The sequence below is a fragment of the Tupaia chinensis genome, unplaced genomic scaffold (assembly GCF_000334495.1).
Source record: "Tupaia chinensis unplaced genomic scaffold, TupChi_1.0 Scaffold000057_1, whole genome shotgun sequence".
NCBI classification, from domain to species: Eukaryota; Metazoa; Chordata; class Mammalia; order Scandentia; family Tupaiidae; genus Tupaia; species Tupaia belangeri.
The window spans coordinates 7,570,083-7,582,593 of NW_006159515.1; positions in this window are offsets into that span (position 1 = coordinate 7,570,083).

Consider the following 12,511-nt stretch of genomic DNA (forward strand, 5'->3'; position numbering starts at 1 on the left):
GGAAAAGAAGGGTAAAGGCGGATGATGAGTAATGAACTTGCATTAAAAAAGGTGGGATTTAAAAGGAAACAAGTAAGAGCCTAGTATTGCAGGACCTTGAGTGGAAGGTCAGGCTGCCCGGACTCCCTAAGGATTCATTTAGTTTGCTTCCCTAAAGCACTAGAATTTGTCTCTAGAAGCAGACGGCAAAGCGATGTGCTTCCTTAGCAGACAGCAATGCAATAGATCTATTTAGTCCAAAACATCCAACAATTGCATTGCTTATCTTTTAGTGGCTCCTATAAGTACTGGATTATGAAATAAGATACTCAGCCATGTTTGAGGGATTAAGTAAACTCAAATTTTAAAGAGATGTGTCTAAAATTTCTTTAGAACTGTTTGCAGTCAAATAATGAAAAACGTCATGTAAAGGATTTTTTTATTGTCTGATGTCTGTTAATATTCTATATGGAGAAATAAGTTATCAAGTGTAAATATTATGAGTAGAAATTCTTACAATTGTAGTGTGTCAACCTAGCTAAGCCACGCTAACTATTCTTTCTCAAATTCTTTTCCTCATATGGGTCCGGGTTAGTACTGGCCATGAGACACATTAGATGTGGGATGTGGAAGTCAACCAGCAGCCATCTTTCCTACATGCAGAGGGTCAGAGCAGGGTTTTGTCGTGTGCTGGGGCAGAATGTGCACATCGTGGCTGATCTGCTATCTCTCATGGTTGGTGGGGCTCAGTGTCCCAAGTCACCATTTTTCTAACTCCCAAAAGATTTGGTCCTTCAGCTTTTCCAAGGCCTGAAGCAGGTGCACGTGCAGCACTGTACTGAAAGGCGTCAGCTTCTCCAGCAGGTAGCCTTCAACATTGAGTTCGAAGGAGTGAGAGACAGATGCGGGCTCCAAATTGTCTCACAAGTTCCAGGTGACTTTGCATGGCTCTGGTTTATCCATGCAGGCTCTATGTGTCTTTTCTCCATCTCATCCAGCTGTCTACCCCATTTGCCAGTCTAAAAGACCTAAAGACTTCATTCTTCAGGTTCAGTAAGAGATGCAGAGCCAATAGCCTGCAGTCAGTGCCCACTGAGTCTTACAGTTCTGTCAAAGTCTAATCCAAATGACTCCTTCTTCCTTTACCATACATAGTAATTTTGTGTTATTTTATTTTATTTTATTTTAGATTTCTGCCGTAGGGCATGTCTGCTCACCAGAGAGAAACAGAGAGAGAAGGAAGGTGAGAAATCATCTCCCCCCTGGGGGGATGGTCATGCTTCAACCCCTTCTTCTCCATTCTCCTCTTGGGATTTTGGACATGCACGCACACACACCGGGGTGTTTTTCAAGCTACTGGGTTAGGGACTCGAGATGTGGAGTTAGCCATGTGGGATCCAGTGCCTTAACCACGTCATCTGCTGGCCCAGCAGTTCTATGACTTGATGAAACCTTGACTGATACAGCAACTCCAGGAAGTAGAAAAACTATTCACACTGAAATTAAGGAGACTTTTCTAAGGTATCAGACTTGTGAGTGTAGTAGTGTCAGGATTCGAATCAGGTATGTCTGATAGGAAGTCTCTGCACTGTTGGCTTTTCATTTTACTGAGGTGTATAGCAAGCATTCCTCAGGGATGAGCCTTCCTTGGTTTCTCTACCCAAAAATAATCTCTTCTCTCTACTCGTACAGAATTTTTTCCCATAAATCTTATAGAGGAATTATATCTGCCTTCTATAGTGGTTATCTATGTACATGCTTAGCTATTCATTCAACCCAACTTTAAGCACCTCCATCTTGCCAGGCATGGTAATATGTGCTGTGGTGAGGGCTGCTACAGAGAAAGAAAGGAAGATAGAAATTATTGTGCCAAGAGGGCTACCTTTTCAGAAGCACTGTCACAGTGATACTTGAATAGAGACACGGATAAAGTAAGGGGGTTAGCTCTGAGGATTCTGCAGGGCCAGTACCTTGGAAGGGAGAGCATCATGAGGAAGGGTCTGAAGCAGAAGAAGGCTGAGTGCATTCAAGGAGCAGTGCACTCAGACAGAGGGGGTCACGGCAGTAGATAAGGTCAGAGAAGAAACCAGAGCCAATCAGGCTACACTTACCACAAGCACTTTGTAAGATCTTTCAATTTTACTCCAGATCACATGGGAAACCATCAAGGGTTTTGAGAAGAGGAGTGACTGACCCAACTCATACATAGAGAGTGGGCAATGGGGAGCAATGGTTGGAGCAGGAAGTCAATGAGAATATTGATTATGACAATAGGCACAAGCCTTCCACAAGACTTCTGTGGCTTAGATCAGAGTAGAGACAATGGAGATGACAAAATGTACAGAGTCTGCATACATTTTGAGTCTAGATCCAACAGATTTTTCTGAAGAATCGTGGGATGGAATAGGAAGAGAGAAACCAGGAAGGGTGCCAAGGTTTCTGGCCTGAATACCTGGGAGAATGAAGTTGCTATTTACAGAGAAAAGGAAGATTATGGAAGATGAAGATTGGTGGAGAGTCACAAGTTTGGTTAAAGGTTTGTTAAATCTTAGATGCTGTATTAATTGGGATTCTTCAGACAAACATAATAAAGTATGTGTGTATACACACATGTTGTGAATGTGTGAAAGAGAGAGAATGAGAGAGGGAGAAAGCTGATGGGAAATTGGCTCACACACTTATGGAAGCTGGTGAGTAGAATCTGCAGGGTAAGTCAACAAGCTGGAGGCCTAGGGGAGCCAATTAGTCTCTGCCTGAGTCTGAAGGCCTAAGAACCAGGAGAACCCATGGTGTAATTCCAGTCTGAAGGCCGGCAGGCTGGGGAATTCTCTTAAGAGAATTCTTGGGCTAGGTTGTCTTTTGTTCTATTCAGGTCTTCAACTGACAGGATGGGGCCCTTCTTAGAGGACAATCCTCTCTACTCTGTCAATTGAAATGTTAAACCTCATCCAAAAACACCCTCATAGAAATGTTCAGAATAATGTTTGACCAAATAGCCACACCTCATGGCCAAGTAAAGATGACACATAAAATTAACCATCACAGACACTTATTAGATGCCCAAAGGAAAGCAACTGAGTGTGATTCTGAGGTTCAGAAGAGAGATCAGGGCAGGTGATAGCATTCTGGAAGTTTATTTATCCTAAAATCTTCCTGATAGCAGAATGTAAACTTGTTAAACATTTGTATACAGCCTAGAAATAAGAGTTCAATACACAACCATGGGAGAAAAACAAGAATAAAAATCAGGCAAATATTTAAATTGTTAACAACCATAACTAAATTAATTGAATTTCAATATAACCCAAATGCACAATAATATTATTCTCTAGAGAAACATTAAATTAATGAAATCAAAATTAGGGGAAGCATAAATACTTCAGATGAAGTAGCAGTGCATTTGTAGATCAAAGCACACAAATATAGTATACATATGATTTTTATCAAGCGAGTTAAATACAAGAATGAAATCATAGCAAATGAGCACAACAGGCTTGAAAAAATAATAGCTCATCAAAAACTGCTTGAACAAATGAAAAACTATCTCTGGAGCAAATGAAAAGAAAACTGGTTGAGGCAGAAAACTTTCGAGAAATTACCAATATCATTCCAGGAAAATTAATCATCGTAAAGTTGAATTTGACACACTAATAGAATAAACAGAAACCTAGTTACCCGGAACCAGAAATCATCCTTCAGCCAAGGACATAAAATGGATAATCTCACAAAAATATGAATCTGTTCCAGGGGTATTAGTTCATTATTCAGTTTGTTCTGATTTAGCAAAAATGTAGGATATAAGACAGATAAATTCTTTTTTTAATTTTTAAAAATTATTTTTATTTTATTTATTTCTTGCCACAGGGCACATGTACTTACTGGAGAGAGACAGAGACAGTGAGAGGGAAAGTGAGAAATCAACCACCAGAAGGGAAGGCCATGTTGCAATCCCTTCTCCCTCATTCTCCTCTTGGGATTTTGGGTATGCACACACTCATGCCTGGTGTGGTTTTCAAGCCCCCAGGTCTGGGACTTGAACTGTAGTTGACCATGTGGGAGTCCAGAACCTTAACTGCCACACCACTTATTGGCCCCAAGGCAGAATAATTCTGCATGCAAAGAACAATGATTTCTTACACAAAAGTAGAAGCCTAATATGAAATCAAATGATCTACCTAACAAAGTATATTTGTTACTCAAACTAGAGGCAAATATGAAGCTGAGTTTACAGAGGGAAGGGTTAATATGGGAGACGGCTGACCTCCCCAGTCAAGTAGCAGACTGAATAATCAATGTCTTTGAGGTTCTGTGACTCTACTTTTTAATTTGCAGTATCACTAAAAGCAATTTCCTGGCATTCCACAATCTAACTCTAGGGGCAAAGTAATTGGTGACCCTTGGTCTATGTAAACAATCTGAATAACAAAGATCACAAAAGGCACATTACAGGGACATCCAATTTAAATTGCATCTTTCTAGACTGCTGGTTCTCAAAGATGAATTTTCAGAACCACATGGTGGCAATGGGTATTTTGGAAATGGAGGAAGTTCAGGAGAAAGTATGTAGGGGATATCATGGTAATTAGAATTGTGGAGCCTTACTGGTTATTCTCCCTTTGTCTCTCCCTTATCTCTTCTGTGTGCTCAGAAGTTGATCTCCTATGAACCGAATCACCTGGACACCCAGGAGGATGAATTTACCTTCCACATGTTGAGTCTCATTTCTAGAAATCACTGCAGTCCTCTATTACTCCAGGTGTTGTCGTGGCCCCTCTCCCATGGCTCCAGCAAAATTTCTGCTCCTCCCTACCTATGGGTGATAATGGTTTCCCACTGTTACCAATGATCTCTGGGTGTCTCAACATCTTCTATTACCTTGCTTACACCTTTGTAAGTAGTCTCTTCCTTAAAATTTTCTGAACCATCTAAATTAATTCTGCTTCCCTGAATGACACAGGAGTGCTAAGTAATTTCTGAGTGGCAATGAAGGATGAAAGGGTAGGAAATGAATAGTCTTATAATCTCTACAATACCTTCTATGATACTTCAAACGCAGTGCAGCCTTCAGATTTCTGTACACAAATTGTTGGTGAATGATGGGCTACGTGTGTCTCCTATGCAACCTGCCTCCATCTCCCCTTCAGCCCAATAATTGCTCACCCTTGAAGGTTTTATCTTATGCCCCCAGAGGGTACCAGAGGAGCAGAGCTTCAACCTCGCAGGGCACAGAGGGTGGTTTATATTTGTTGTTATTTTATGGAATTGGTATGAGACACAGCAAGGGAAAGATTAAGGTCAAAATCATTGACAATTAACATTCTCTAGGCTAAAGGGAATGCAGCCACTTATACACATTTGTCTTGCTAGGGCTAAGGAAGTCCTTGGAGGTTATCCTGCAGTTATCTTTGCTGATGCTGTCTGGCGTAATGAACGTATAAAGCAACACTCACTGTACCATTAGAGAGAAAAACAACACGCCATGGAATACAAAGCTCTCACAGCTAAAGTGGATCATCACCCTGTTACATGTCAATTGGCAATATTAAAAATGTCCAAGATTACCAAGAATCAACCATTAGTGAAAATGCACCTAAAACCTTTTAAAGTCACTTATCGCATCTAATTATCTGATACCAGGTATAATTATGCTATTATGTATAATTTTAGTACCATGGCTTACATCATGCTAATTCACCCAATATGCCATATCAAATTTCTAGCCTAAAATTATCAACTTATTGATTGTAGTAAGACTAAAAAAATGAGCAACCCAAGACAGCTATTCTAAGAGCCTTACAGTAAGGCGTCTTTATTCATTCATTTATTTATTTGACATTTGTTTTTCTGAGCACCAATTATATGCTATGTAAGGTGCCAGATTCTGGTGATACAGTGACAAATAATATGTCCTTGAGGCACACACATCCCAGAGGAGAGCAGAGTTGGAAGACACAAGTAGTTCCAGACAGGGAACCTTACTGTGAGGAGGTAACTATGGGGAGTAAACTGCAGGGGGTGTGGGTGTTGCTGGGAATGGTGGAAATCACAAATGAGCTGATGCTGGCGTTCTCGAGGAGGACATGCACAGGCAGAATATTCCAGGTGAAAGTAATATCCCAAGAGAGTTGATTCCATTTAGAAGTTGCCTAGGGACTGATATGACTGCAGTACCAAGATTATATAGAGAGGTGTGAAGAGAAGGGGTTGGATGGGTGGACAGGGGTCCTGTGTACTAAAGGGTTTGACCTTGCTGTGGAATCTCTGGAGATCACTGCATTTTTAATAAGCTGAACTCATTTGGACATTTGACAAGTATTTAAGGAGCTTATTTGTGTGCCAAGTACTCTCACTGGCATTGACGATATAAGAGTGACTGAGTGGAAAGGGTCCCTGTCTTCATGGAATGTAGATTTCAAAGGGGATGCAGTGAGGCAACATTGCAAGTAAAACAATTTTAATGAATAAAAGAAGTATACACTGTTAGTAGCACTATGAAGGAAACGTGGTGGCATTGAAAATGGTGAGTCAAGGGAATGGATTTTAGATGGGATGTTCACAGAAGACTTCTCTAAGGAAGTCGTATTGAAATAAAAACCTGACAGATGAGAAAGACACTCATACACAGAGTGAGTGAAGAATGTTCTAAGCAGAAGAATGACCTGGAAAGATGTCCCAAATAACGATATGCACTAAGTCTAGTGAGGAGTTTGACCTGCTCCAGAAACGTAAAGACCCATGATGTTGAAGCATAGCAAGGGTGAGGAAAATGATCCAAAATAATGCTGGAGGGGTTATCAGAAGTCAGACCATGTGAGGCTGTCAAGGTCAGCACAGATGGTTTGGAGGTCCACTGGAGATGTCCTAGGAACACATTCCAAGGTGGTAAACAGTGAGATGTAGCCTTGGCTTCTAGGTAGAGAATGAATTTTAGGCAGGTGAAAATGGAGGAAGAGAGACCTGAGCAAGTCAGGGGTCTAGGAAGCAAGTCACTGGGGCTGAGCCTTTGGTGGTGGCAGAAAAATGACTAGAAATGGGGTGTACATAAGAGGTATCATGGTTCTGTCTTCTGAAACTAGGGCATATGTGCATGTTGTAGCAGGAAACATCTAATCACAGATGATTCCTAGTTTTAGGGCCTAGACAAGACCAATGGTGAAGCCATTTACTGAAAAGTGGATAACTCGGGGTGGGGCATGAAATATTATTAACTTACATTTTAGAAATAAAATCTTGTGATTCGATGGATTTCCTAAGCTTTGAGGGGTCTGTATAGGAGGAACAGAAAGACAGGGAGACTTCCAGACTCTGGAATATTTTTACATTTCAAAGTTAAAGATGCTGTCATCACACATTAGAGAAATGGCCAAGATAGGGGCAAACATGGGTGAGAAACAAGGCACCTTGAACAAAAGCAATGGACATGTAGATACTGTAGAAAGATGGGCTCCAGAGATATTGGGAAGGAACAATTTTTGAATGAAATGGAGAAGCAGGTTATCCTGTAAAGTGTGCAGCAAGAAAGGGAGAGAGTCCCAAGAAGGAGGAAGAAGGCGAGTTCTAGGACTGGCAGAGGGAGCCATAGATGAAACTTCTTGACAGTGCCTATGGATTTGGCAACTAAGCCTTTAGAGACCCTGCAAGAACAGTTTAGCAGGCAGGGTAGTAGAGTGGATGTTAGGTAAAGAAATGACCAATATATTAATAGATTAATCTTTTAAGCAGCTTCACTTTAAATTGGGGTTGGGTTGGAGTGTTAAAATATAGGGCTGATTCCAGTGCTGTGCTTGCTAAGAAGAATGAGTCCATGATCAGACAGCACTTGAAACAAAGGAGAGCGAATTGTTGGAGAAAAGACTAAGAAAACAAAAACCAAGTTCTTCCTGTAGTAATATCTGTCTTGAGTGGCTTCTGTCTAATAATCACCAGTCACTATACCCTGATTATTACATTTAATCTCCACAAAACCCCAAGAGGCAGAAACAATAGTGATCCAACTTTCACTGATAGAATCATTGAGATTTAGGGTTTTGTGGACAGTTACTCAAGCCAAGAAGTGATAACACCAAGGAGCAAGCTCAGCTCAGCTACAGGACATGTTACCCTAACCACTAACCTCTACTCCCTCTCACTCTCCACTTCGTCAGCTTTAATCTCAGTAGAAGCCACCAGTCTCCACCCACCCAGTGTCTGCTCTTGCCATATCTTGCCCTTCACTGTCATAGGGCACTCAGACCCCACCAACCTGGCAGAACCAAACTCCAGCCGATGAAGACATGTCCTGAAGGCTGGCATATCTAGGGGAGAAAGTACTCCAGACCTTGGGATAACAGTGCTGTTGTTATTTCCGCACCTGCTGGGCTTCCCTGTTCCTCCCTCCCTACCTTGTCTGACCACCTACAGCCAGTGTCTTCACCTTGTGTGCCTAACTGCAACCTTCTCTCAAAACAGTTCTGGTACTCTGTGTAACCACCAGACTAACCAGTGTCGGAGCTCTTTAGACTTAGGTGGGACAAAGGCGGCAGCAAGTAGGGCCAGTTATCACAACAGAATATCCACCAAGTGTCTCTTGACTCACTGTCTTGGGACTGAAGCCCAGAACGGCAATCTCATTCCTATTCTTCTTCTGCTGGCTTCCATGGCTTGCCACTCTTCAGATGAAAATGCTGACTGCTAACTGGGCATCTGCACACGCCAACTTCGTTGCCTCTGTTTTAGCCTACTCCTTTACAGATGTGGCTGCTGACCTGCTACTTTGAGGTGAGATTTGACACTGTTGCTTAGTGCAGTGTTTCAAGGTGTGGCCTGGGGGTTCCTAGGGCCTAAATAAAATAAATCAGGACCTCTACAGATGGAGTCTTTGGGTCCTAATCTCTGATATATTCTTTTCCTTCTTTCTTCTTCCTTCCTTTCTTTTCTTTTCTTTCTCTCTCTCTCTTTTTTTTGAGAGGTTTTTGCTATAGGGTGCCTGTGGTCACAGGAGTGACAGAGAGATACAGAGAGACAGAAAGCGAGAAATCATGCCCCCTAAGGGGGATGGCCACAATCCCTTCTTCTCTCAGAATTTTGGGCATTCGCACACATGGGTTGGTGTGTTTTAAGCTGCTGGGTCTGGGACTTGACTACATGAGACCAACTACTGTTGGTTGACTACATGAGAGTCCAGCAACATAACCATTATGCCATCTGTGGATCTCACCTCTGGTGTTTAAGACTCTTCTCATTGGGATCCTCAGTTTCCTGACTGACAGGCTGGAGACAGTAAATAGGACAACTCACCCCAACATCCATGACACCACGCAAGGTCAGCCCTCTGTCTACACCGAGGGCTCAACTCTCCCTGCTTTCCAACTGGCCTCACTCTTGGAGTGTTACTTTCTTAAGCTCTAGTGTTTGTCCAGCCTTTAATGCCAAACCATTCAGCCTCACTTCTGCCTCTGATTGTTTGCATTTGACACCTGACAGGTGGACCAGGTCTGATCTTATCTCCTCCAGTGATAGAGCAGTTCCAGTCCAGGGGCGTATCCATTCTAGTAGCAAAGCTAACACTGGAAAGGTAGGGGCGGGGTCAGATCAAAGCGAAATCAGATGCTGGTAGAGTTTTTGTGAAAGCATGAACAATAAAAAAAAAAATCTTTTTTTCCCCCTTTTTTGTTTTCTTGAAAAAATAACCTTTCATATGACTTCTGCCTCAATTTCTGCAGATGTTATTTTCTCATATTGTTTTCTTCCATTTGAGGATTTGAATGTTAACACATAAAGGCCAACCAGCTGCCATAGTAACAGGGCTGATCATCCTGAGGTCAGGTTATTTCTGTGTCTTAGATCTTACAGTTAAGCACTGCCTATCTTCCATATCTTTAGCAGGAAAAAAAAATGAGGAACTATGTCATGTTCACAACCTGACCTATGAACTCCTCAATTATGAATGTCCTACTTACATGACTGTCCTGTACTGTGCCCCCTGTACTCCTTTTCTTTGAGAGGCTATGGCAAATGCAGCGTGGTGATCCCTTCTCAAGTGCCCAGTGCAGCTGCTGCGAGTCTCCCTTCCTCGGCCTCTTGTCTCTGGCAGGTGGGCATCTTCCCAGTTGTCTTGAATATGGGAACATCTACTGGAGGCATCCTGAGTTACCATTCATTAATACATTTGCCCACAGGCACAGAGAATAAGCAACCATACTAAACCACAAAAATCCTTTTAGTGCAAAACACAGCAGAATCATTCCTCTTCCATTTTGCTCACCCTGAGATTGCATCACATGGGGAGGCTAGAAGTTGTAAACTTCAAACCACCAACTTATAAATGAACTTCTGGAACACAAATATTACATAAATCAAAAAGTGCTCATACAATCATGTACTGGTGACAACTCTTTGATCAGAACTGATCATCTCGTGGCATGTACAATGGTGTGACTTCATTAAGGGAATAGCTTTACAAGTAAATGAATTTTTTTTTCTTCGAATTTCATTTGACTTATTTTTAATGACAGTGCCCATCTCTCATGAAAATTTTAAGTGATGTTATCTGTAATCAAAGCAACAGAAGCTCTTGGAGCTAACAGATGACAAGTTACAATAAAAGATTCCATCTGTTTCTGATTTATGAAAGTGTAACCTGTTCTCCCTTGCATAGGACATTGGGAGCTGATGTATGCTAGTGATGCTATAAATCCAGCCTCAGGCTTTAAACTCAGTCAGAGTGGCCTCTGAAGAAGAAAGCCACAGCAGATGATAACCAATCACCATAGAGCAGTCATCTTTTATGGGAGTCAGCACTTTATACCTCTTGATGGTCTTTCACATGCAACATCTTCTCTGATATGCAAAAAGCAGGAGTTTCACCAAGGAAAACAGCCCAGACAAAATAAATAACTGGCCTCAGGCCACATAGATGTGTGTGGACAAACTTAGGGACCTTCTACCTCTAAGCTGTTTTCTTTTTTTTTTTTTTTTTCCTAATTGCACATTTATTTTAGAATAAATAACTGGTTTAGAATACACTTGGCTTTTCAAGGCTTCTCATGAACAATACTGGAAAATGAACTTTACCTCTCTGATCTCATTTCCTTTATTTGCTTAAAAAAATGTTACCCTGTCTTTCCCCTCAGTCGTTACCGGGAGCAAAGAAAGTGCCGTGTGTGAAGCACCTAACTGCGAAGCACCATTTGCAGGGAATGTGTGTGGTTACTCTGGTCATCATAGCAAGCATTTTTAGATGACTGCTGATAGCAATTTACTTTTGAAAAATTTATTTGTATAAACAAGGGAACTGGGAAATTCATGCAGACATTGTCGGCATCAGAGAGGGCACCGGCCGCTTGCGGGAAGGGCTAAGCTTTAGCTCCGACTGTGGCCAGTTGGAATTTGTTTTCTGTCGTGCTAACAGAGAGCATAGAACCTGAGCCAGGGACCCACTGCGGCAGGTGGCCAGAGCCCATGCCATCTCCCATGCCGCTGCCACTCACAGCCTGCACGTATCTGCCCAGACCCGGGCTGAATGATAACACACTTCTCAGGGCGAGCTATCTGGTGTTTTTCTCCCTCATCTTGTAATCAGGCATGATTGAAAAAGCACTAGGTAGCAGGTGGCCCACACAGTGTCACCAGCTGCACATGCTGTGTGCGTGCTTCCCCAAGTAAACATCAATAACCATTTGCTAAAAACCGGTTAAAAGTCCTTCCGTGTCCCTTTAAGTTGTGATCATATTAATTCCATTTATATGTACTGTGGGTTGTGTAGATAGGCTGATAAGTGAGCCAGGAAAATCAGAGTATGTATGTGTGAGTATACATATGTGTGTACATATATGGGCATGTATACACAAACACATACACACACATATATTCTCACGAACACATGTGTATACATGTAGGCATGTGGAGACACAAATATGCATAGTTGCGCACATACGTAAATACCTATATATACACATATATACAAGTCATAACACAAGTTACATAGATATGCTCATGTATGTACATGTGTATGTCTGTGTGTAATTCTTTTCCCATAGAAACAGGGAACACTTTTAGTTCTTCCAAATCATTATGTTTCATCTCGAACTAATTTCCTGCTCCCCCTCCTTTCCTCTCTCGCCTCTTTCCCAGGTGACTGACATTCAGTTATTCATTCAACCAGTATTTATTGGGTGCCTATTAGGCGTCAGGCACTATTCTAAGTCTTAGAAGTACCACAGTGAGCAAAAATAGGTCTCCATCCTCATGGGCTTTACGTTCCCTTCTTCTTGGCAATTGGCATTTACCGAATCCCACCATGTGCCAACGTCTGTGAGATGAAGATGGAGGGCATCGCCCCCTCTCCCAACTGAACTGACCACAAGAATCCAGTGGACGGTGTTGGGTGGGAAGTACACTTTGGAGGGATGAGTAAAGACGCTAAGTTAAGGGGATTGTGAGTCATTTGAAGGACACGATGGCATTGGCAGGGATGAAAATGCCACAGAGAGAGGTGGAGGTCTGAGAGGGTCGTTCAGGAACTGCAGGTAGCTCTGGTTGAGACTGAACAGGG